Source organism: Camellia sinensis, chromosome 1 (assembly GCF_055761805.1).
Source record: "Camellia sinensis isolate YWXY chromosome 1, ASM5576180v1, whole genome shotgun sequence".
Lineage (NCBI taxonomy): Eukaryota > Viridiplantae > Streptophyta > Magnoliopsida > Ericales > Theaceae > Camellia > Camellia sinensis.
The window spans coordinates 6,329,169-6,353,795 of record NC_138961.1 but is presented as its reverse complement, the minus strand read 5'-3'; the positions used below and the strand labels follow the sequence as shown (position 1 = coordinate 6,353,795).

Below are 24,627 nucleotides of genomic sequence, written 5' to 3'. Positions count from 1 at the left end.
ACTGTGACTTAGGCGCACCGATGCAAATGCAATGCAAAGAAACACATAAGTGTAAATAAAACAACATATAATGAGTTCGAGTCAAGTTCTCTAAATCCCTAGTAGAGTCGCCAGAAACTGTGGGCTCGCCTTTTTCTGTTTCCCTGCACTTTTCGAAAAGGGTTTGAAAAGAAAGGCACTCACAATTCAGACTCTACCTGTGGTTCTGAATCTAGTCTCACAAGTGCAATGTGAAACTGATAAACACCAAAGAGTCCAATTCGGCAAATCATTTTGGGAAAATTGATTTTAGATTAAATAATGCCAAAACTGGACTGCTTTGCCAGATTACAGAGTCGCCACCTAAATATTTTGTTTTGGGAAAATTTAGGAAACCCTGACTCGTGCCACAGGCCACGTGTTCGTCATCACCAAAGTTGCCTCGGCTCAGGAACTTAGGTACGAAGGGAGAAGGTCATAAAATGAGCACCCTCGCTAGCCCGATCAAAGATCGGCCTCTACTAAACATGATATGCTCTTTTATAAACATTATGTGTTCCTATTCTGGTTACTAGTTAACTTTACTATGTGACGCACACAAGCAAGTATAGACTAAATCGCAAGAATTGGAACATTTCAAGTCATGTTTATTTTCAAAAATTGTTTGAATTTGCCACCCGCAAGTGGGCTTAGAAATGCGGATGTGCCACCAAACAAGATGGGCATAAAACATGATTTTTCACTTCGCAAAGCGGGCTTAAAACTTACATTTGTTGAATTGTTCCAATTCAAGCAACAAACCTTCATCCACATGCATTCATACAGTTTAGCATTTAAGCATGTAACCTTATGGCAAGCATGCGAAACATGGCAATATGGCAATCACACTCATGCAAGTATTCTAAAGCATAAAAACTCACCGAGTACTCAAACCCAAAACAAAAACCAATTAGAAAATAATGCATGATCCTAACTATACAAGATGCCTAATGCAACACATGCAATATGAAATTAATAGGCTCAACTACTAATATGGCATACAAAGCAACTTGAACAACATGCTTTTAAACATGTATTCAAAGAAGTATTGAAATTGCAATGCAGTTTGAATGATGTGCCGAGTCTCGGTGTATGCAAGACAAATGAATGGATGCAAACATGTGAGCATAAGGTATGCTAATTGAAAATGTCCCTAATCTAACCATCGAAAACAATTAAATAAAAGGAAGAAAGGCGTGAGATTAGAAGACATGCACACACACGCACACTTATTAGAACATTGTGCCCTCGCGAAAGAGGGTCCGAATAAATAATTAGCTAAGCTACTCTAAGCTAAGCTAATCAAACTAATCTAATTAAACTAATTAGACTAATTATTACAAATCAGATGAATAACTAGCAAACTACTAATTATTACAATACTTAACTAATTAGCAACTAATTAATTAAATTACAACACAAATGTACATAAACTAATCATGCAAAATATTTAAACTACACTACCTCAGCTCTGCTTCGGGAAGTGGAGGATACATGCACTCGGTTTTCGCCCCGAAAAGCCTCCGTTTTGCTCTTAAGAGGCTCTATTTGTAGGGTTGAGTACACTCCAGAAACTTTCTGCTCCAACTTACCAAAAACTTGATGAGGATTACACCAGTGGTCTGCCGACCATGGGAGGTTTCTGCCGGTCAAAAGTGTGCCTTGCCGGCCAAGAATAAGGCACTATCGGCCATCAATGAGCCACTGTCGGTCACTATTGCTCTGAGTCACCACACTGCAACAGAGAACAAATAGAGGAAAATAAAGGTTTTTCCAGGGGTTAATTTGTACTGTGCCTCTCCTTATCATCTAAAATCCTCAAAGAAATGGCACACTTGGATCCAAAACCACCAACCAAGCATCTTCGATGCATGGTGGTCAAAGAACCAGGAGTACAAGTTCATTTTATGCACAAACAAGACTCAATACCACCAACTTATCATGTGTGATCAAAGGCAATGGAGACCATGGAGATTGGCTCATTTCATCACTTTGAGTATGAAATGCTCCAATCTTCCTTGTGTTTAATATAACGTCCGATTGAACACATGCAATGCAACACAACATGCTTATCTTACTCAAGTTTTACTTATCACTTTTGTTTACTCATTTTAAGTTACCAACTCATTCTTTAATTGATTTAGTCCAATGGTGAGGGTCCTCAATTGGAAAGAGGGCTTAAACCACAAGTACCTCGAGTATGAAAGGGGCCTCATGCTATTGGTAATGAACTCCCGAAGGAATTAAACCATTAGCCATGAGGGTCTCAATTCCACACTCAAGCCAACAAGGGGTTCAAAGTCACTTTCAAAACAAATGAAAGAGTGAAGAATAGAGGGAGGTTACAAATATTTCAGTGCTGAAATGGAGTTCAAAATGACACTAAAACATGCAAGCAACTCATGCAATTCATGTTTAAAAGCCTAAAACATTAAGCTAGTGAAGGAGATTGCACCACAACTATGCAATATAAGCCTCAAATGAATTAACTAGCCCAAAATAGAGCCAAAAACATGCTGGACAAAAGCTAAGTTAGGCTAGAAAAACATGCTAACACACAAAGCTATCTAGGCATGCAAACAAGACACAAGGAGGGGAGGCTAACCCCTCCTATTTTGGACTTCAAAACATGGTTTTTGCCATTGAAAATCCTCTAAAATTCAGTGGTCAAAAGGGCCAAAAAATTTGAGTTGAAAGTATTGGAAGATAGCACAAAAGCTTTAACAGACCAAGGAACAAAAGGGTGAACCACCCCTAACTCAAAAGAAACCTCAAACCACCATTTTTAAACCATAAAAATAGAGATTTCAAGAGGTCAAAACCAACCTTAAAATAGTATGTAAAGATGGCAAAACAAGTATTCAAATAAAGCTCAAAATACAAGTGTTCTACCTCTTGAGAACGAGATGCAATTTACGCACCAAAACCAAGCTAAACCAAGCCAAAGTCCTCTTCTAAAGCTCAAAGAGGGCCTCAAGTAATGTAACAACCTGACCCTCGTATATGTTTTCTGATATATTTTTAGTCCCTGTTTTGTGCTTTCGAATGCTTATTGTGAAATCCTATGAGAAATTACGGTTAAGAAAGTGAACTTCATGTTTAAAGATGCCTATCTGTTTGATAAGAACTGTATCTGTTGCAATTATAAAGTTTGAATCAGAAATTGGAAGCCTTAGGGCCCTGCTTATCTGAAATTGATTTTATATATGTGATCAACATAATTTTTAGGTAATATTAAGCGTTTCTGTGAAATTTCAATTTCAGATGTTTAAACGATTGATTTTTGTCTTATTAGCCCTTATATATATATGTGTTCTTTGAGCTTTGAACATAGTTCAACACATTTCATGGTCAAGGATAGTGAGAGTAAGAGTAGAGAGAATTGAGAAGGGAGTTTCACTAAAGGCTAGAGTTGAATAATCTAGAGAGACTTTGGAAGATCTTAACTCAAGGTAAGTTTGTCTAACTTTTATAATTCCTCTCTTGAATTTGAGGATGAAACAACCATGATAATTGAACCCAAGGTGTAATTGAATCATGTTTTATCCATTGGATGAGCTTGAACTAAGTTGCTTATGTATGTATGTGGAGAATTTAGCTTAATTTCTTTCTTTCTCATGAAAGATCATGAAGGACTTACCTTATATATATGTTGATGCAATATATGTGATGTTGGTGCAAAAAGGGGGAAATTTGATCATAGTTAAGAATTCAAGAACTAGTGTTATCTACTTTAATGTATGTATTTGAAGCCTTTGTAATATGAATTTTAGGTTATGTATTGTCAACTAAAAATGTTAAAATGAGCCTTGTGAGGATGTACCAAAAGATGGGATTTTGTAAGAAATTTTCGGACAATTTTGAGCAGAATCGCCGCACGTGCGGGGGTCATGGCCGCACGTGCGGGAGGTGCTGCCGCACGTGCGGGAGTCATGGCCGCACGTGCGGGAAATGGTGAAAAACAGGGGCTTGGCCACTGTCTAAAAGGCACGTGCGGGGCATTTTGCCGCACGTGCGGGAAAGCTTGCCGCACGTGCGGGGCTCACAGCCGCACGTGCGGCCCATGTTGAAAAACGTGGATTGCTCCGTTTTGCGTGTAGAACCCTCTAATGTTGTCGGAATATGTATTCGATGTCTTTTTAATATGTATAAATTCCTTCGAAGTAAAACAAAACAGAAAGTAATCTGATATGAAAAAGAAACTAAAACTCTAAGGTTGAATGTGTGCAGGGCACACTCCGGGAAGAACGAGTTCGTCATCACAACCCTGTGAGTAGTAGTACTGTCGTAGTATGCTTTTTTTACAGCTAATGGTCACCATGAACATTCTGTTTATTGCAAGTTAACTATGTTAATGCACACGAACAATGATGAAATAAATGTGTATGCTTCTGATTAATAGTCAATATTAATAGTCTATCCTCTGTAAGTGAACTATGTCGTGCTTAATGAATAAAGAGGAACCTAGGATCATTCTTGAACAACGATTTCGATGTGAGCATTGAAAGATTTTGGCGTACATCGGTACGACTCTGAACCTACCTTGCATTTTGGTTAAGATCCATGATTATCGTTAATGTATCAGCTTGTAAGTTACCTATGATTCCGTATAAGAATTGCATACAAACTCTTGGCACTGTGAAGTTGGTTGTTCTGACCTATTAATGTAATGGTATCTTTGTCTTCGGATCATCGTTAGAATGAACGTTCTGCTAATTACAAGACAAGTATGTCGAGTTGCAATGAACCATGAGGAGATCTAAACGCATCATTAGGTCATACGTTGTTTACTGTTAATAGTTAATGTTAACATTCTGTTATCTGCGAGTTAGCAGTATTGGTTCATGACAAGAAAATGAAATGTAGGTACACTATGGTATAATGGTAATCTTAGGAACTGTGAATGCCCTGTTTCTATTTATCCGTTCTGTTTTTGCTATGTTATGACATGATATGAGTGATTCAGGGAAACAGTGTGAAACTATGGAAACATCAAAAGAATTTGTGAAGTTATGAATCTATGCGAATGTATGAATGTGTGAACCTATCGAGTATGGAACAAAGTGCTGTACGGAACTAAGTGCTGCTATGCGAGTCACCTCTAGAATCCGTACGAGCCACCTCTTGAGTCCATCATACATATGTGAACTAGGCGTAAAGCCGATGTGAAAGTCATGAGGCCCAGGGCCGTTCTATGAAAGTTGTGAAGCTCATAGCTGTTTGTAACATTTGTGAGGCCAATGGCCAATTTGTGATATCCGGGCCTATGGCCATTCTGTATGATCCGTTAGTATGAAACAAAGTGCTGCACGGAACTAAGTGCTGCCATGCGAGTCACCTCTAGAATCCGTGCGAGCCACCTCTTGAGTTCATACATGCATGTTAAGGGCTTTATGCCATTCTGATAAGGGCTTTATGCCAATCTGTTAAGGGCTTTATGCCATTCTGATAAGGGCTTTATGCCAATCTGTTAAGGGCTTTATGCCATTCTGATAAGGGCTTTATGCCATTCTGATAAGGGCTTTATGCTATTCTGATAAGGGCTTTATGCCACTCTGTTCAAGGGCTTGAAATCATTCTGTTTAAAGTTTAGGCCTAAGGCCACACTGGAAATAATTACAAGATAAGTTAACTTTATGCTCTCTGCACTTATACATGTCCATTGCCATTCACGTTAAATGTTAAATTGTTTATGTATTACTATTCACTGAGCTTGGCTCACTTTATGTTATGTCTGTTTCTGTAGGCGCCCCACCTGGAGGTCAGTCTTAACCCATGGCTTCCATTCCTCCTTGGTCAACCTCAGAGTGTCCAGGCACCAAAATGAAGGCACCTCATTTTACAGATTTTTGTTAAGCTTTTAGTTTTGTACCCTGGTGGTCTGTTTGAGGTTAAAGTGTATATAATTCTTTTACACTCCAATGTTTCTGTTATACATCAATCTGGAAGGCTGGGTCTGTATATGTATGTGTGCATAGCTAATTCTTCGAGGCATGTCTCTGTATGTCTATTTGCCATATGTTCTGTTTGTGATCCTGGCATAGTAGTGATGGCTCAATGGATGTTTTGTACGTTGTTATTTAAGGTTAAATGCTTCCGTTCAGGCCCCATATCTTATATACATCGAATTAAGTGTCCGTTTTTGAAGTGGTCATGTCCAAAACTTTTAGGGGCGGGTTTGGGGCGTGACAAGTAACCTCAACTTAATGGTGATCAAGTTTGATCAAGGGTTCATATGCAAGAGTGTAGAGAATTTAGGCTATAAGGCACAAAATATCAAGAGAGAGAGAATTCTAGAGAGAGAGAGAGAGAGAGAATTTTTTTGTCTTCAAAATTTTCTAACCCCTCCACATGCAAGAGAGGGCTTCTATATATAGACAATGCAAAATCCCCTCATAAAGATCCATCCACACATGTGTTGGAAGATGCTTCAATCTGTGTAAACAGCTGCCACAAAATATCAGAAAATATCTACTGTACACTGGTGGCCGGCCGGCCATCAGTGATGGCTGGCAGGGCTTCATTAATGGCCGACAGGGCACATCAATGGCCGGTAGACCAAGAGTCATGGCCGGCAGTGCCCAAGGATGGTCAGTAGGCCATCAACAACATCATGCTGAAAGGACCTAAACATGGTCCCAAGATGAGACATAATGGATACAGGGTTTGGAAAACTCAAACCTGTGTCGTTCCGTTGTGGAGTTCGAGCGCTCGACGAGTAATCAAACTCATCATCGGATGTACCTACAAGAACATCCAAGTCTTGAGAACGGTCAAAAATGGGGTGTCTATAGTATCGACTCCCTCTCTTAGAGATTGTTGGGGTAACATCAACGGACTTGACATTTTCAGTTGCTTTTGTTTATCTTGGTCAAGAACGGGAGGACAATTATATATGGGCTTTAGGCGTATTGCGTACTGTTATGGACAATACTGCTTTTTCCAAAAGTCATTATTACAGATAGAGAGTTGGCTTTGATGAAAGGCATATCAAAAGTTCTACCTATGCCCACGAATCTTTTATGTAGATGGCATATTAGCAAGAATGTTCTGATGAAGTGCAAGAAGGTTTTTGAGACGAAAGATAAATAGGATAAGTTCATGTATAGTTGGAGTGCTTTGGTGTTGGTTAGAACAGAAATAGAATTCAATGAACAATTTTCCAATCTCAAGACCAAATTTAGTACGTATCTTGAAGCTATTAAGTATGTTACTACTAATTGGTTAGAGCCATACAAGGAAAAATTTGTTGCAGCTTGGATAGACAGTATTATGCATTTTGGAAATACTACTACAAACAGGTAAATTATGGTCATTACATTTATGAATTGTTATAATTTTTTGATTTTTATATTAAATACCAAAATATACATACTTGTAGGGCGGAGAGTTCTCATGCTAAATTGAAGAGGCAACTTAGATCAAGTCAAGGCAGTTTTAAGACATCTTGGACCAAAATACACAATTTGTTAGAGTTGCAGCATGCAGACATTAAGGCCTCATTTCAGCAGAGTTTGATTGTAGTCCAACACAAGTACACACCTACTGAGTTCACTGAGTTACGTGGTTTTATTTCACTTTGTAGTTTGGACAAAATATTGGTAGAGTCAAAGAGATCGAATAGTGTGGGAATAAATGTTGCTGCATTTTGCGACGTACACATGGGTTGCATGTGGCTGCATTTTGCGACGTACACATGGGTTGCCATGTGCACATGAAATAGCTGAGTATTTTCAACAAGAGCGACCGATTCCCCTCTCGTTCGTAAATCCTCATTGGAGGAAGTTAGATATGCTTTCAGTTTCAGAAAGTGCTTTTGTGGAGTTGGATTGCAAAACAGAGACTGATTTTTTTATTAAGAAATTCCAAACGATTAACGAAACACAACAAGTGATCCTTCTGAAGAAGTTGAGGGAGTTAATTAGTCTAGACAGTACATTTTTTATAGAACTTGAACTCAAGGCTGACACGAGAGGTAGGGGCTGAGGTCGCGGCCGTGGTTAATTCAAAATTGATACATCTACTAAACGCGAGCCATCTGCGTTTGAGTTTGTACTATCTAGGGAAGATAGTTATTCACAAGGTGTTACTATCTCAACTGCACCAGTTCGTAAGCAAGTGCAACGAAAGAAGGAAAAAAAAAAGATAGTGTATGTAATTACATAAAACTTGTAACTATGTACAAAACTCGTTTTAATTATTTCATATATCCACTGTTGTATATTTGTGATGTAGGTCTGTATGACGCAGCCAACAAATCGAATCTCTTACTTCGAACAATTTTCAGAGAAGTTGAGACCATATATTTGTCATATAAAGATATACAAGAAGATGGAAATTATGGTTTCAGGGCAATAGCTGGATTGATTGGTTTAGGTGAAGATGATTGGTAACAAGTTAAGCGCAACTTGTTGGCTGAGTTGCATTCGAATGTAGTGCACTACATGCAACTATTTGGTTCACAAGAAAGGATTGATGACCTTAACTCTATCTTATCCTACTTTGAACCTGGCCCTGGATTTAATCATTGGATGACTATGCCCAACATGAGCCATTTGATAGCATCATACTACCGAGTCATTCTTTATCATTTATCCATGCAACAATGCTTGACGTTTCTACCACTTAGATTAGTACCGATTGCAACACCTGAGCAAAGAGATATCTGCATAGGATTTGTAAATGGAAATCATTTCGTGTAGGTAACTACTGACTCTACTCATATCATTACCATGTCTTATTTTGTAATTCTACTTATTGATTTCTTTGTTATAGGTTTATCTGCAACCTGGTCATCCAGTACCTTTGATAGCAAATAATTGGATTCGTTTTCATCACCTGTGTGCTAGTGGATGGGAGAAACCATATACTATTCGTATTCATCAATTCTGTACTTTTATTAGCCCTGACATAGTAACTACCGAAACAATCGATATAGACGAATTGTGATAACATGCTTGATTGATGGATGCAAACAATGACATATTTTATGAATGCTTTTATGGATATTCATACACTTGATTTTGTTATGAAATATTTTATGGATACTTTTTATGTATGATTTTGTAGATGCTTGTTTGATTTATGGATATTTTTTTATCGAAATGGATTAATTCAAATTCGTTACCGAACAGGCCCGAATTATCGTTTGGAACAAAGTGGCTCTGTAAATGTATAGCAACAGAACACTGGACAAATCTATTTTTCCCAGTAACATAACACCAGAAAAATATAATTTTTCTAGTACCGTGTGACCAAACAGACAATTCACAGTGGACTCCATTGACTTTGTTGTAAAGCAAATTGAAATTATCCAATTGTATAGCAACATAATGCTGGGAAAAAATATCATGTCTAGTAACACGACACTAGAGTAATTGAAATTTATTAGCATTTTATTACCGAATAGGCCCACCACAAATTATTACCACATTATTTAGGAGGAAGTGGCTTTGTAAATGTATAGCAACAAAACGCTAAGAAAACCAATTTATTTCAGCATTATAACACCAAAGTTTTGTAAATTGTTTCGCATTGTGTGACCAAACAGGCACTTCATTGTGGGCTCCACTGGCTTTGTTAGGAAGCGAACTAAAATTATCCAATTGAACGGTAACATAATGCTGGGAAACAAAATTGTATCCGGTAACATGGCACTGGAATATTTCAAATTGTTTAGCATTGTATTACCGAATAGGCCCAGTACAAATTAAAAACATTGTTTAGGAGAAAGTGGCTCTGTAAATGTATAGCAACAAAATGCTAGAGGGATCTATTGTTTCCGGCAACTGAAGATCGGAATAATGGAATTGTTTAGCAGTCTGCCACTGAACTGGCCTATGGCACTAAAAAAACAATGTTACTTCCAGCAAATGATATCATATCCCTCCAAAACACTTTAATATCATTACAATGCATTACAAACAATAACAAATCTATATGTTCACCAAAATAATTTTTCATTCACATAAATATAGAATACAAAATAGATGTGAAATTGTTTAAAATTCTTACAAAAGTATGACAATTCATTACTTGTCTAACCAAACATCCAATATACCAAAGTGTAGACACCCCATTTTTGACCGTCCTCAAGACTTGGACGTCACCGTTTGAACACTCGGTGATTATCCATGTTTGTGTTCATTTGGAGCTCCCGGAGGTCTCGGCTCGCGCGCCTTGCCTCGGGATCCCCGAACTCGACCGTTTAGTGTCTAGTTTTGCACCAAACACTTGCATCTTGCCCTTGAGAGGCAGGGTGGGGCTTGTAGACCATCCCCACCCATCACCGGCAATGGCTAGAGGCCACCGGCTGGTGTTTGCTGCCACCGGCAATTTTTATTGCCGGCCGGCAGTATTTGTTGCCGGTCAGCACTTTTTAGTGCCGGCCGGCACTCTTTTTGGCCAAGATGGCATTTTTGGCCGGCCGATTGCTGTTCATCTGCTTTTGCAGATATTTTTAGACAGCTGTCTTGCTTTTGCATCCCTCCATACACGTGTATGGAGGGATCTCCCTCTTGTAAAGCTTGTCTTGTAAGCTTTACAAGACAATATAGAGAGAAGCTCTCTCTAAGGCAAAAAAAGAGGAGCCAAGGTTAGAGAGTTAGGATATTTTGAGAGCAAAAACAGCCATTGTTGAGCTCTTGTTCTAGGGTTTGGGTGAGATACATTTTCTATCTCTCTTTCCCTCTCATTTGTTCACTAGGTGCTTTGTGTCTTACTATTGCACACAAACACCTAGTGTTTCACCTTCCTCTTGGAGCTGAGGTTCTAAAGGGTTTGTTTTGAAGTTTTGGTGTTGGATTCAAGCTCAAGGAGGCCATTGGAGCACCATTTGTGAAGAGGTCATCAAGGGTGAGAATCTAGTCCCATTTTCCCCTTTTTTTGCATTAATTTTATACCTATCTTAGAGCTGTTTTTGTGCTTATTGTATAACATAAAAAAATTCTGTTTTTAGGCCCTCTTTATTGTTTATTAAGAGTGTTTTGTTGTTTGAGGGTTGTTGACCACCCTTAGGCCTTAAAAGGCCTCATTTTGAGCCATTTTGTGTTAGCTCCGGGATTTTGGTGTTGGGGTCTCTTCACCACTGAAATCTTGAGGGATTTCAGTGGTGAAGATGATTCCTTGAAGTCCCAAGAAGGAGAGGGCCACCTCCTCTCCTTGTTGTCCTTGAAAAGGGCATGTTTTGGCCTCTTGAGAGAGCATTATGTTTGAGGGTGTATTGACCATGACTTGGTTGCTTTTTATGCTTAATATGTCATGTTATGCCTCTGTTTTTACTTGGTTTTGGAACTCCATGCATGCTTAGCATAGTTGCCATGTAATGCCTTGTTTATGCCTTAATGTGCCTTAGGTTGTTAGCCTTTGTTGGAGCATGTTTTAGGCTTAGTCTTGTGAAGATTATGTGCTTATTTTGCCATGTTCTAGGTCTGTCCATAAGTGTTTGGGTTGATTTTGGCATGCTTGATATAGCTCCTTTGTATTTGGGCTTGTTGGCCTTGAGTATGTGCATGTGTAGCATGGCATCTTTGCATTGTTTTGGTGATTTGGGATCATTCTATATGCCATTTCAATCCCATTTCCATGCTTGTTTGATTGCCTTGCATGCCTCTTTAATGCTTTGGAAGCTTGTGTAGCATTGCTCCATGTTTTGGTGCCTTTGCATGCCTTCGTTTTTGAGCCATCTAGATGCCATCTAAGTGGTCTTTCTGGCCTTATATTATGTGCTAAAAACCTTTTTTAGGTTGCTTAATGCATGCCATGTTTGTTGTGATAAACATGCTTCAAAGCTTCATGACTTGCCTTAAGTATTTGGACCATGCTTGCATGCATTTACTTGTCTTGTTTAATATGATTTGGCATCATTTTATAGCATGATTTTCAGAGCTTGTGTTGCATGCTTTTAGTCCATGAATGCCTCTTTCAAGTGTGCTTGAATGTTGCTTGATTTGCGCTTAAGTGTTGGTCCTTATGTGCATGTGTGTGTGTGTATGCCATTTAGTCCTCACTCTTTAGCACTTTGGCCACTGTTTTAGGCCTTATTAGAGCTGCCTAATTCATGTATAAGACCACCTTTCCATCTATTTGCATTGCCATATGTATGCTTGCATGATTGCATAAGGTCATTGCCATGCCATGTTGCATCCTTAGCTTGTATGCCTAGGTTGCATTGCATTTTGCATGCATTCCTTGTCCCTTGACTTGGGTGATAGGGATTGGGAGTTTTGTTTGATTAGTTTGCATACATTTGAAATCAAAGTTACATACTTGGTTCTTTGGGCCATCATGCATGGAAGTGCGTGATTGGTGGTCCGAGAATCGAGGCACATGCCCCTTTGAGTCATTACAATGATAAGGGACATGGTTGATGCATACATGCCTTGAATTGTGCTGCCATGCTTTGCCTTGCCCTCTGTTGCTGTGAGTTGCAGGTTCTGCAGGAATACTCTGCCGACCGGCAGTGTAATGTGCCGACCGGCAACAATTTCTCTGCCGACATATTCAATTTTGTGCCGATGGCCATACCACACTGCCGGTGGCAATTTCAATCAGCCGGTGGTGATCCTCTCTGTCCAAGGGAGCAGCCTTGAGGCTTTGACAACCTCCAGAGGAGTGAAGGAAGGAAAACAGAGGCAGCCCATGCATGGTGGCGCGCTTCCCGAGGCATTTTCCTGTTTTAATTAGTCTATTTAATTTGTTAATTAAATTAGGCAATCTGTAATATTAATTAGCTTGCGTAGTTAATTAATTTGTAATATTTATTCGGTCCCTCCGAGCGAGGGCAAATCTGTAATAAGTGTGTGTGGGTGGTGTGTATGTCTTCCAACCTCACTTCTTTCTTCCCTTTTATTTACCTGCTTACGATGGTAGATTAGGGCACGTTTAATTTAGCATACCTTATGCTACGCATGTGTGCATTCATGCATTCGTACTACATGCATTAGGCTCGGTACATCACGCTAACCGCATTTGTACTTCAAATTCTAAACTGAATATGTGATAGTTGTGCATTCTCACATGCCATGTTTAGGATAGCCGAGCCTATTCTAGCAACACTTTGTATGCGATGCATTAGGCACTTAACATGGACTTGGATCATGCATGTTTGCTAACGAGTTCTTTGTTTTGGCACAGAGTACGATGTAAGTATTTCCGCTTTAGCATATCGCATGAGTGTGAATGTTACCATGATAGCATGCTTAACATGTGGCTAGATGCTTATGTGTTATAACTGCTTGAATGCCTGTGGGTGAAGGTTGGATTGTTTGAGTTGGAAAAACTCGTTGAAATCCGTATTTTAGCCTACTTGCGAGTAGCAAATTCCAAAGCATTTTCAAACCGAACGGATATGCAATGTTTATTTCCAAATTAGGCAATCTAGTCTATACTTGTTTGCTGCGCGCATAACATAATAATTCTGGGCTAATAAATGGAATAAGAACACATAGCGTTTTCAAAATCGGATATCATGGTTAGTAGAGGCCGGTCTTCGGACCGGGCGAAAGGGGGTGCTCATAGCTGACCTTCCCCGATCGTACCCAAGCTCCCGAGCTGAGACAACTCCGGTGATGACGGACATGTGGCCTTCGGCACCGAGTCAGGGTTTCCTAAATTTCCCCATTTTAAAAAATATTTAGGTGGCGACTCTGTATTTGGCAAAGCAGTCCATGTTTGGCACTACTTTTTCAAAAATCTGTTTCTCAAAACGATTTGCCAGATTTGGACTCTTTGGTTCAGATTAAGAACCGTGACACAAATCGAGTCCGAACTGTAGCGAGGTCCCCCTCCGCGGGCGCGTCTACAGTTTCTGGCGACTCTGCTGGGGATTTAGGGAGCTTGACTCGAACTCGTGATATCCTGTTTTGATCTCATTTATGTGTTTCTTTGCATTGCATGTGCATTGGTGCGTCTAGGAACACAGTGTTTGCCATCTGCCATTCCTGAACGGTTTGCCGGAGGCTTGTCTTGTCAAGGCATGTCCATAAGGCTGACCGGCTATGGGCTCTGACAGTATGGGAACACAAACCCCGGTTTACCAGGGCACCCTTTTTGACCATTCGACCTAGTGCATATTCGGATCCATAGTGACCATTCCAAGTTAGGACAGGTTGCTTACCCGATATTAAGTTGTTTGAAAACTGCTGTGTGCATAGTGAAACCCTAGTTCCTGACAAAATAGGACAGGGAAACCCTACCCCAACATAGGGGTGTTTTGGCTCTCACTTACTTGCTATGTGCTTTTAGAGTGTATCTCTACAGGAACGTACATACCAGTTTGCAAGTTTGGGCATCAGGCCTGCGGGCACCAGTTCAGTATTTGGGAGTCAGCTTTACCTGTGGGTATCAGACTCAAATTTGGGGCAGAATTTTGGGGCAGAATTCAGTAGGAGGCACAGTCATTCAGCTCTGCTCATATGGGTTATCGTGAAATCGGGCTGAAATGCTGTCTGTTTTTCCTTTCAGTTCAGAGAGTGGCAGAGTTGATACAGAATAGCCAGTGTCTCCCCTTTGCTGAGGCAAGATTTATGGCGGCACAAAGTTCAGAAGAAATTGTGGTTATGACGGCTGCATTGGAGCAGGGGACCGCTCCGCAGAGTGAGGCCAGCATCAGTATGTCATACCCGCCCAGGTCGCCCGTTGTGCACCCGGTTTGGGCTCCCCAGTTATACCAGGCTCGTGAGCCCACCACCTTCGAATTGATGGGGGTGATAGGCGATCTCCAAAGGTCTGTGGCAGACCTAGCCTATGGAATGTCGGCTTCACCGCCAGCGGCGCCGTATGCTGAGAATTTCGTACCACAGGAGCCCCCGCTACTGGGGCGGATTGTGATAGAGCTCAGCCAGCCAGAGGTGGCTTCCAGCTACAGCCGCGACATGCCAACGTCAACCCCGACCCTTGATCAGGCTGAGGCCAGAGGAAAGGATAAGGCAAAGGTAGATGTCGACCCCATTGAGCAACTGCTGTGGGCAGTCGAGGCTCTGAAAGTCAGAGGGATGAACAAGCAACAAACATCTGCGATAGTGACCAAAGCTGTAGATGATTTTCCCCGCTCCGATCAAAGGCGGTTCAAGCCAGGCAGAAAACCGGGATGGGCCCCGTCATGCCCAGACAATTCCTGTCATTCCCAACCCTACACCGGGAAAGGTTCAAAAAGCCAAGGCAGCGCCAGCCGACCCTTTCGCTAGCGCATCTGGCAAGAATTCTCAAGCTTCAAAGTACCTGCCCCGAGGGCGCAGGGTCTTTCACGACCTCCACATGCCTCTGTCTAGGGCATTGCTAATACTGGCGAAGAATGGGCATCTTAAGCCTTTGGAGCCCCGGCCACTCCCGAAGAATCTCCCCACCACTCATGATGCTACCTTGTACTGCGCGTACCATCAACAGTCCGGTCACAGTACCGATGGATGTTCCCGCCTTCGTCATGAAGTGCAGGATTTGATTGATAACAAGGTTATCCTACCACCCACCTCAGGCAAGCCCGTCACCACTCAGTTGTTGGATTTCGAGGGCTCAGATACTGCGAGTATGTAAAGTGAACCGCCTGCGGGCAACATTTGGTACATTTTGGGTGAAGCGTCTGGCACGCATTTTTGAGCATCGGTGAGACCGAGTTTTGTAAATCCTGGCTTGGATATCGAGTCAGTCTTTTGTTTTGAGTCTGTCTCTTTGTCTTGAGTCAGTCTTTTTTGCTTAAGGGTCCGTCTGATTGTATCGAGTCAGTCCCCGTTGTATATAATACCAGGTGATTCTGGGGATGTCGCCCCGAACACCATTTTGTTTTGTAATTATTATCTGTTTTTGTTTTGAGTCTGTTTCTGCCAAGGGGCCAGTTGCACCAACAAAGCCGATTGAAACAGCTGCTGCTATCTCAAACTTCATGATTGCTTTCAGCATAAGTGCCAGAGAATTTGATCGGGCTGACACTACATCCTGCCTGCTCCTCTGCGTGCCAAACTCATTGCATTAACCTAAGTTTTCCAAAAAACAAACTTTTTGAACACTGCGGTGATGAAAACGAAGAGGAAGGAATTCCTCGGGTTTTGCAAATTTTGATCGTTTTGAGAGAAAGAAAGGCGTGCTAAGCCTTTTTATGAATGAAATCATGCTTGTCGGCGTGAGTACTGGGAAGGATCCTGGCCTGATCCAGATTGGTTCCACACTATCTTCGGCGCGAGCGATTTGTCGCTTTCTTAAAAAACTTTCAAAAGCAAATGTTTTACGCGGCCTTGTGAAGACTCGTGTGGAATCCCTCTTGAGGTCGCGCAGCCTAAGATCGCTCTTAGCCTCAAGATTCAACCTATTTGTTTTCCGACTTTGAACCCGTTCAGAAAGTTCAACGAACAAACGCCGTGAAAGGCCCGTGTGGTCAGTTTTGAAGTAGCCCTCGAGCAAGAGGCACCAAAGCCAAATCAGAAGGAGTGGATCTCACCAGAAGAAGCTCGTGGAGTAACCGGGATGGATACTTCCGCAAATCAGTACAACAGCCGTTCTTCTAGACACAGAGAGGCTTCAACTTCAGAAAAACCATTTGGCATGGACTTGCTACACTTTTTACCCTTTGAGAGGCTCGCTGGGTCGAAAACCCGGAAGGGCGGTCCAGGCAAAAGTTAGAGCAAAAGAAAAATACAAAAAAGCAAAAAATACAAAAAAGCAAAAAAATGCAAAGAAAAGAACAGAAAAAAAGAAGAAAGAAGAAAAAGAAATGAAAAAGAAGGAATAGAAAATGAAAAAAAGCTCGCAAGGTCGAAAACCCGCATTGGGCGCCTTGGCAAAAGTAAGAGCCAAACAAAGTGAAGGTTAAAATACCCGAGTGTACCTTAACCGGAACTACATGAGGCTTGATTCCCATGTTTGGGATGCGTAGGCAACTTCATCATGAAGTCCAGCCCCCAACATTTTCATAGCGTCTCAGTCCATGGAATGGTTTCGACTTCATCCCAAGGTCCAGTTGCCCAACACCCTTCAAGGTGATTGTGTCCATATATGTGTTGTGACCGTCTTCATCATCTCTGTGTCTGAGAGTTCGACCATCGCTAAATGAAGACTGTTTGCAGATTGCTGCGGCACCATCCCAAACAAGGGGCAACTTTCCGTTGCCACGAGCCGCCGTGAGCCGCCATTCAAACTAGGGGCAACTTTCCGTTGCCTCCCACCCCCCTTCAAACCAGGGGCAATTTTCCATTGCCTCCGATCTGAGGTTGCGCATCTCGAAGAATAAGTTCCATGCCTGTCGAGCATCAGCCATTTGAAAAATAGTTTTTGAAAATTTTTACTGAGGTTGACTATTTTCTCGAAAACTATTCAATTTTCCAAAACTGGACCGTTGTCTTGGACCCAAAAAAGGGAAAATTTTCAGTACTTACAGCCTGACTTGCATGATTTTCAAATCAAAAATCGAACAAGTACGTTAATCCGACTCTCATTTTAATCAAAATTGTTTTAGTAGAAAGCAAAAAACGAAAAAATGGTTAAAATGATGAACTAGGGGCACAGTTGAGCCAGGCGTTCTGTCCCTCCCCCGTCATCGACGTACTTGCCAGAAGAGCACTCTACCCGCCAGAAGAAATAGCCGTGAGCTAACGGTGTGAAGCATAAACCCGCACCTTTCCATTTATCCATCAATCACCCCGGGGAGGGATGATAAAATGAGAGAATGAAGAATAGAGAGGTGTGAGTTGAGAGAAAAGTGAGGAAAAGGGTTTCGAGAGAAAATCCGAGCTCGAGAGCCGAGTGATGTGAGAATCACAAATCAGAAATGGTGGGAAACAATGCCTAGAGAAACTGGCTCCTCGTGATCTGAGGTCCCCCGTCTTCGTCAGCGCGTCTGTATGTCGTGTCTTTGGTTTTGTTTACCTCAACCTTTGTTTTAGGTCTTTTTCGAGCATGTCTCGTTGTGTTTAGGTCGTGTACCTCTTTGTTTGAGTCCTCCCCGCTGTGTTCAGTTGTAGGCTCGATATCCCGGTTTGAAAAACCCTCATTCGATTTCAAAAATCATTTACACTCAGAATGCTGTGCCATTCTCTACATTTGAACGTGTTTCGACTCCAACCGGTTCCATCTTTGAGGTCCGTCCTGTCAGATTGGGCTGTTTGTTTGAGAATTTGCTGTGTGCAGAATGAATCGAATGCTGTGTTATGGGCTGTATGCAGACTAATCCCCAACAGAGTAAGGGCTGTGTGTCCAAGAATCAGGCAGCGGGTTGCTTGGGTTATTTTGCTGTTGGCTGTTTAAGTTATCTGGTTATTACAGTGCGAGTGTTCAATTTTCAGATAACCAATCAATTTCATCTACATGGAGGTGTGGCATGATGAGATGCGATGCAATGCATGAAATGTGTAAATGTAAACACTTTTTCAGATAAAAAGTCCGTTTCATTTCATTATCTTTCAAATGTACAAGTTTTGGAAACAAAAATCTGTCTGCAGCAGTACAAGGTAATCTATCTACCAACAAAAAGAAAAGTACAAGAAAGAAGAAGAAGATAGCAAAAGTCTGCATCCATGTCAAGCACTCCGGGGGGGCCGTCAGTCCGTCCTAGTCCTCTTCCTGGACGAGGGTCCAGGAGCATCATCAGCGTCGTCGTCAGAGCCCGAGCTAGAACCGTCTCCGGTCTCCTCCTCCGATGACTCGGACTCCGCCTCTGCCTCCGCCTCTGACTCCTCGTCATCATCATCGTCTGGGACTGGAGCTCGCGAGCTACTCCCGACATGAGTACGCCCTCCCCTGGTACGGGGAAATATCCTGCCCCCCTCATCTCTCCCCCGAGCAGGGACGGAAGGTCCCGCTGGAGCACCTCCTGCCATGGGAATCTGGAAAGGAGGCTAAAAAAGTGCACAAAAGTGAAATGCATCAGTATACTGTAGACAGTTTATCAGTGCAGAATGCAATGTCGAGTACAGTGTATGAATGCCGTGAGCAGTCTATCGGTGCAGAATGCAGTGTGTGAATACAGTGTATGAATGACGTGAGTAGTTTAACAGTGCAAAATGCAGTATATGAGTACAGTATGAGAATGTCGTGAGCAGTTTATCAGTACAGAGTACGGTGCAGAATACAGTGTATGCAGTGTGTCAGATACTGTGAGACCAGTGTATCAGGTGTTGTGCCATGCGTCAGATTATGTAGAGCGGTGTATGAATGGTTTGAGGCCAGTGTCAGAAGGACATACCGGTATGCTGTAGAGGGCTAAGAGATCAAATGTCCGCTGGAGCATCCCCATCATCGAGGCATTCATCGCCAACGACTGACGGGTGTACCCAGAAGAAGCCTGCAAAAGTATCAGATGCATCAATATTCTGTGGGATATCAAGTAAACTGAGATGAATAACTGTACAAAAATGCAGTAATACATACCGGAGGTAGGTCAGGGACATCAATGAACTCGTGACCAGCCGGTGGAGGGGCGAAGGGGATCTGATAGGTCGACCCACCCTGCCCCTGGAAAGTCAGTACAGCGGGCAGGGCAAGCCAGCCAGCTCCCCGTCCTCCCTGCACTCCGCCCTTGCCACGGACCCGGGCCCTCCTCGAAGATCCAGCCCCTGCTCCCGCTCCGGCCCCAGCCGCCGATGCCACAGGCCTGGCCCCCTCTGCTCGACGACCACTCAGGAGGCGCATCAGGTACGTCCGCACGTACTCCTGATAGTCGCCGGTGCCTCGGAAACCGACCTCCTCCCAGCCGATGGAGTAATCATCCAGCTGCTCAGTGGTGAGCCCCTCGGTCTCCCTCATGTCCGCAGGAGGGGGAACCGGGACTATCTGCTCAGGTAACCCTAGGGTCTGGCGTAGAAAACGCTCCCCCAGGTACCAAGCCCGACAGACCGGGCCCTCAAGCAAAATCCGGAAACACGAGGTCTCCTCCGCACCGGGGAACCGACCCCGCATCGCCGCCGGCATAGGAGCCCACGGCCGCCATGTGATCTGAAAATGACAGACAGTTTGTTACCTACTGTTACTGAAATATACAGTTGGAAAGCGAAGCTTAAATAAACTGAAAGTAAAGCATACCTCCGCGGGGGTGATGGTGTCGAAATATCGGCGGAAGAAGCCGAATGTCTCCCGTGGTCGCCGGGTGCATCTCCCGTCGAAGCGACTCGAAAAGGGAACGGCCAGAGGAGTCTCCGCAACTGGCACGGGGGCAAGCCTAGGAAAGTAGGCGTAAACCCACAACTGCAAAACAGATGACAGTGCGACCATCAGTTGGAGCAGAATGCAGAATAGAGCAGAAATGGCAGAGCCGTGTGTTGTGCAGTGTATTGTGTGCAGTGTACAGTGTGAGTAGTGTACAGTCAGTGTAAAGAAGAATGTATGTGTGTGCCGTGTGTACAGTATATAGCAAGTGTAAAGCAGACTACAGTGTGTGCAATGTACAGAGTACAGAAAGTACGAAACAGAAATGAAAAAGCGGAGAAGAAGTGTACCTCCCAAGCCCGCCAGTAACCTCCAAGTAGCTGGCCGCTGCCGCGCGAAGCCGAGCTCATGTACCCGTAAAGGGTGGCCAGAGCAGCGCCGCCCCAATCATAGTGCAAGATGTCCCGGACGTCCACCAGTGCGCTGAGAAGACAGAGAGGCACGGTGTTCGCCCGGTCGGTGAAGATAGTAGTCCCGAACAGGAACATGAGGAAGCCGCGAGCATACCTCTCCTCGTCCTCCGGGGTCACCTGCGCCTCCTCCTCCAATACGGGCTGGACCCGAAACTGTGCCTCGAACCAGGAGTATCGAACGAAACCTGGACGAGCTAGGGGTGGCGCCTCCCCCAACAGATAAACCTGAGCGGCGGTCCACTCATCCATCGCGATGTTGAATGGGATCGGATCACCCCCCACCCCGATGCCTGTGAGCATCGAGAAATCATGAGGGGTCATCGTCATATCCCCTGCAGCAGAGAAGTGGAAAGAATCGGTGGTGTCCCACCATCTCTCCGCCAGAGCGGCAAGGAGAGGCCTACATGTGGACAACCTGGAGAGCCCTCGGCAGAAGGTGCCGAAGCCCGCCCGGTCCACGATGCGTCGGACCGCATCAGGGAGCTCATCATAACACTCCCGTGCACCAGTATTCCCATACCCGCGAATGGTATGGGAACCCTCCTGTAAACAGAAAATAACAATTGCAAGACAACATTCAAAATGCAGTTTTGAAAGGACAGATATGGCATGTATGCAAGTTTGTCAGATTCAGGCAAATACCGGGTGCCGGTGTGCTTACAGTGAAATACGTGTGCTGTGTCAACGTGTTTGGGTGTTTCAGAGCAGATATAGCATATGTGCAAATTTAACAGATTCAGACGAATACTGGGTACCAGTGTGTATGCAATGAAATACAGTGTGCGCCGTGTGTTTGGGTGATTCAGGGCTAGTGCAGTGTGTGTGCATGTGTCAGTCTCGAACAGATATCAGTTGTATGTATGTTTGCAGTCAACTACGGTCTATGGTGTATCAGATTTCAGCAGTTAAAGAGTACAACTAGCTATGACAGTTTTTGTATCCTACATTGCGGAAAGTAAAGCAGAAGACAAAGAGTTACCTCGGAAGTGCCGAATGAAAGGTGGGAGGTAGGCTCACGCAGTAGTAGCTCAGGCGCCACGTGCCTCTCGAAGCTCCGGAACTGACGCAGGCCGTCGGGGGGCAGAACGTGGATCGCCGGCCGGTAGGTCGCCGGGTCGAACGGGCGCTCGTTCAGTGGTAGGAGCTCGACCCTGGGATCCATCTCGTGGTCCGGGGGAGTCCCGCCACGTGGAATGTCGTCCGCCATGTAGAGAGTGGTGTGAAAATGGCCGGAAAAGGAAAACCGAGCCGGAATACGAAGAGTCAACTGAAAAGTCAACTCCCGAGAGGGTCGAAAATGGCCGGGAAGGCCGGAATGTGAAAAGGCACGGAAATGAAGAGGAAAACAAGGGGAACAAACCCCGAAAAGGCGAGAACGCCAAACAAGGCGCCGAAACGAAAATGTGATCGGTGGAAAATGTCCGAAACGCGAAGGAAATCGCGAATCCGACGATGAAATGGACGTAAAACGCGAAGAAACGGGCGAAAAAGGAGAGAGAAGCACGCTCTAGAGAGAGAGCAAGGGATTTCGGCGGTGGAGAAGTGAGGAAATAGGGCTTAAAGCCCTATTTTATAACACCCAAGGTGAAAAGTCGAAACTGCCCCGAATCAGCAACTGTTTGCCGGTCGGCAATGTTTTGTGCCGGCCGGCACTTTTTTGTGCCGATGGAATTATTTTGATGCCGGTGGCCTCCCCTTTCGGCCGGTGGGGTTCCCACAGCCTTGTTTAGGCCATATGAGAAGTTTGTGGTCTTCATAGCTCAAGAAAGTGCAAGAAAGTGCATCTCCGACGCTCAGCCGGCCTCTGTTCTGACCGCAGGCCGTGTCTCCAGTACATGGCACTCGAATTCGTGCAAGGTGTATCCTTTTAAATTCAAAAATTTCCCCGTGTGTGTTGCACGAGTTCATCACACTACTTCGGTGCATTACATCGCGCTGTCATGCGCCACACATTTGCATTGTTATGCACGTGTTACATGCGTCGCAACACGCACCCCTTTGCATTGTCGTGCACATTTCTCATGCATCATCATTGCATTTCCATTCTATGCATTGTCATGCATTCCGGAATACGTGCGTTGTTGCGCAGTTAAGCCCATTTACATTCCGTGTGGCATGCGTGTCGCACTTAGCATCGCACTGTTTTGTGCATTTCAAACCGTCGCACTGTTTTGTGCATTTCAAATCGTCGCACTGTTTTGTGCGTTACATTTCAAGCCTCGCGCTGTTCTGCGCATTACACTGTTTTGTGCATTTCAAACCTCGCGCTGTTCTGCGCATCGCACTGTTTTGTGCATTTCAAACCTCGTGCTGTTCTGCGCATCGCACTGTTTTGTGCATTTCAAATTTCGCGCTGTTTTGCGCATCTCATTGCATTTTGCATGCATTCCATCGCACTGTCCTGTACACTCGCGTTGCCTAACGCATTGCGCTATTTTGAGCATCATACCGTCGTGCAATACTCCGGTCTGCCGAGACCTTAAACACGCACGGTCTGGCGAGACCTTAAACACGTACGGTCTAGGAGACCTTAAATCCTTGGAAGGTGTAAGACCTTTAGTGTTCGCATTGTCGTACACTTCGAAAGCCGCGTATTGTCGCGCATTCCATGCAACATGCATTTCATACATCATTTGCATTTCAAAAAAAAAAAATGCATTGTCATGCATACATTTTGCATTCCGGTCTAGGAGACCTTAAATCCTCTGAAGGTGCAATTCCTTCGGTGTTTGTCGTGCCCGAACGACTTTCGGTGGTCTGGTAAAGCCACCCGCCTATGTTTGCGATGAGTTCCTAGAAGACCAACTGGGACGATGGAAACTAGAGTTCGAACGGCTTATGCCTAGAACGCAAAGGTTCGGGAGTTCCAAGACTAAAGTCTGGTTTAAATACCCAGGGGTTTACCCTCGGCTTGAAATCTGTATGGAAGCCCCATAGGTTGAGGCGGCGTGTCTACGCCTCAGTTCTGGATACTGAACCGACCTAGTATATCACCCTGTTGGTAAGATAGGGAAAGTTGCAATCATAGTCATTGCATCATAGTGCATTGTCATGCATTTCCATTGTAGCTTGCATGCATCCATTGCATTTTCCCCAGTAGGTCGCATTGCATTGCATTGTCATGCATTTTGTAAATATCCACTCCATTGCATATTTGTAGATATTGCATTGTAGATTGCATGCATTCATTGCATCACCTTCCGCCTATGGCTTGCGCCTTTCCAGGTTGAGCTTGGTCTGGTATGTGCCCTTACTGTTCATGTTAAAACACAGTTCTGCATGTGTATCGCGCTGATTCCACGCTGATATGTTGGTTGAGGGTTGCGGCACCTTTTCTGTGTTACACATGGCTCGTACGTGTACATGCCTTTCCTAGGCAAAATTTGGTTTGGCTTGCGTGCCATATCCATTGTATCCATATCCACTCCATTGCATATTTGTAGATATTGCATTGTAGATTGCATGCATTCATTGCATCAGCTTCCGCCTATGGCTTGCGCCTTTCCAGGTTGAGCTTGGTCTGGTATGTGCCCTTACTTTTCATCTTAAAACACAGTTCTGCATGTGTATCGCGCCGATTCCACGCTGATATGTTGGTTGAGGGTTGCGGCACCTTTTCTGTGTTACACATGGCTTGTATGTGTACATGCCTTTCCTAGGCAAGATTTGGTTTGGCCCGCGTGCCATATTCATGTATTACATTGTAGTGTAATTTTTGCATCCGGCATTAGGATCGTAGTCCTTTCTCCAGCGGGTCGTTTCCCCACTTGTGTCAATTCCACCTAATACTTGTTCTTGCGTCTGTCTACAATGCTCATAGTTCAATTGACCGTTCTATGGTAGACAGACTTGTTATCTCCATCAATCTATTTGACATAGGTGTGGTTTCGAACCGTTCGTGATTGGATCACGATTTAAATGCTTCGCATGTAGCTTGCATTGTTTCAATTACATTGCAACTTCATTTGCATTGTTTATATATTGTTTTGTATATATTGCATTTCGTTTTGCATCCATTTTGCATTGTCATGCATGTTGCTAACAATATTGTACCTGTTAAGTTTGTTTT

At 43.6% G+C, this 24,627-nt stretch overlaps 1 long non-coding RNA gene across 1 annotated transcript; it reads right to left on the bottom strand.

Annotated features, from left to right (window-relative positions):
* Window positions 1-19,801: 19,801 nt before the first annotated feature.
* Window positions 19,802-20,685, bottom strand: LOC145789500 (uncharacterized). Its single transcript, XR_014327489.1, has 3 exons — window positions 20,436-20,685; window positions 20,023-20,184; window positions 19,802-19,935 (listed from the first exon to the last, which is right to left on the bottom strand). It is a non-coding gene; the product is annotated as an uncharacterized LOC145789500 (long non-coding RNA).
* Window positions 20,686-24,627: the final 3,942 nt, after the last annotated feature.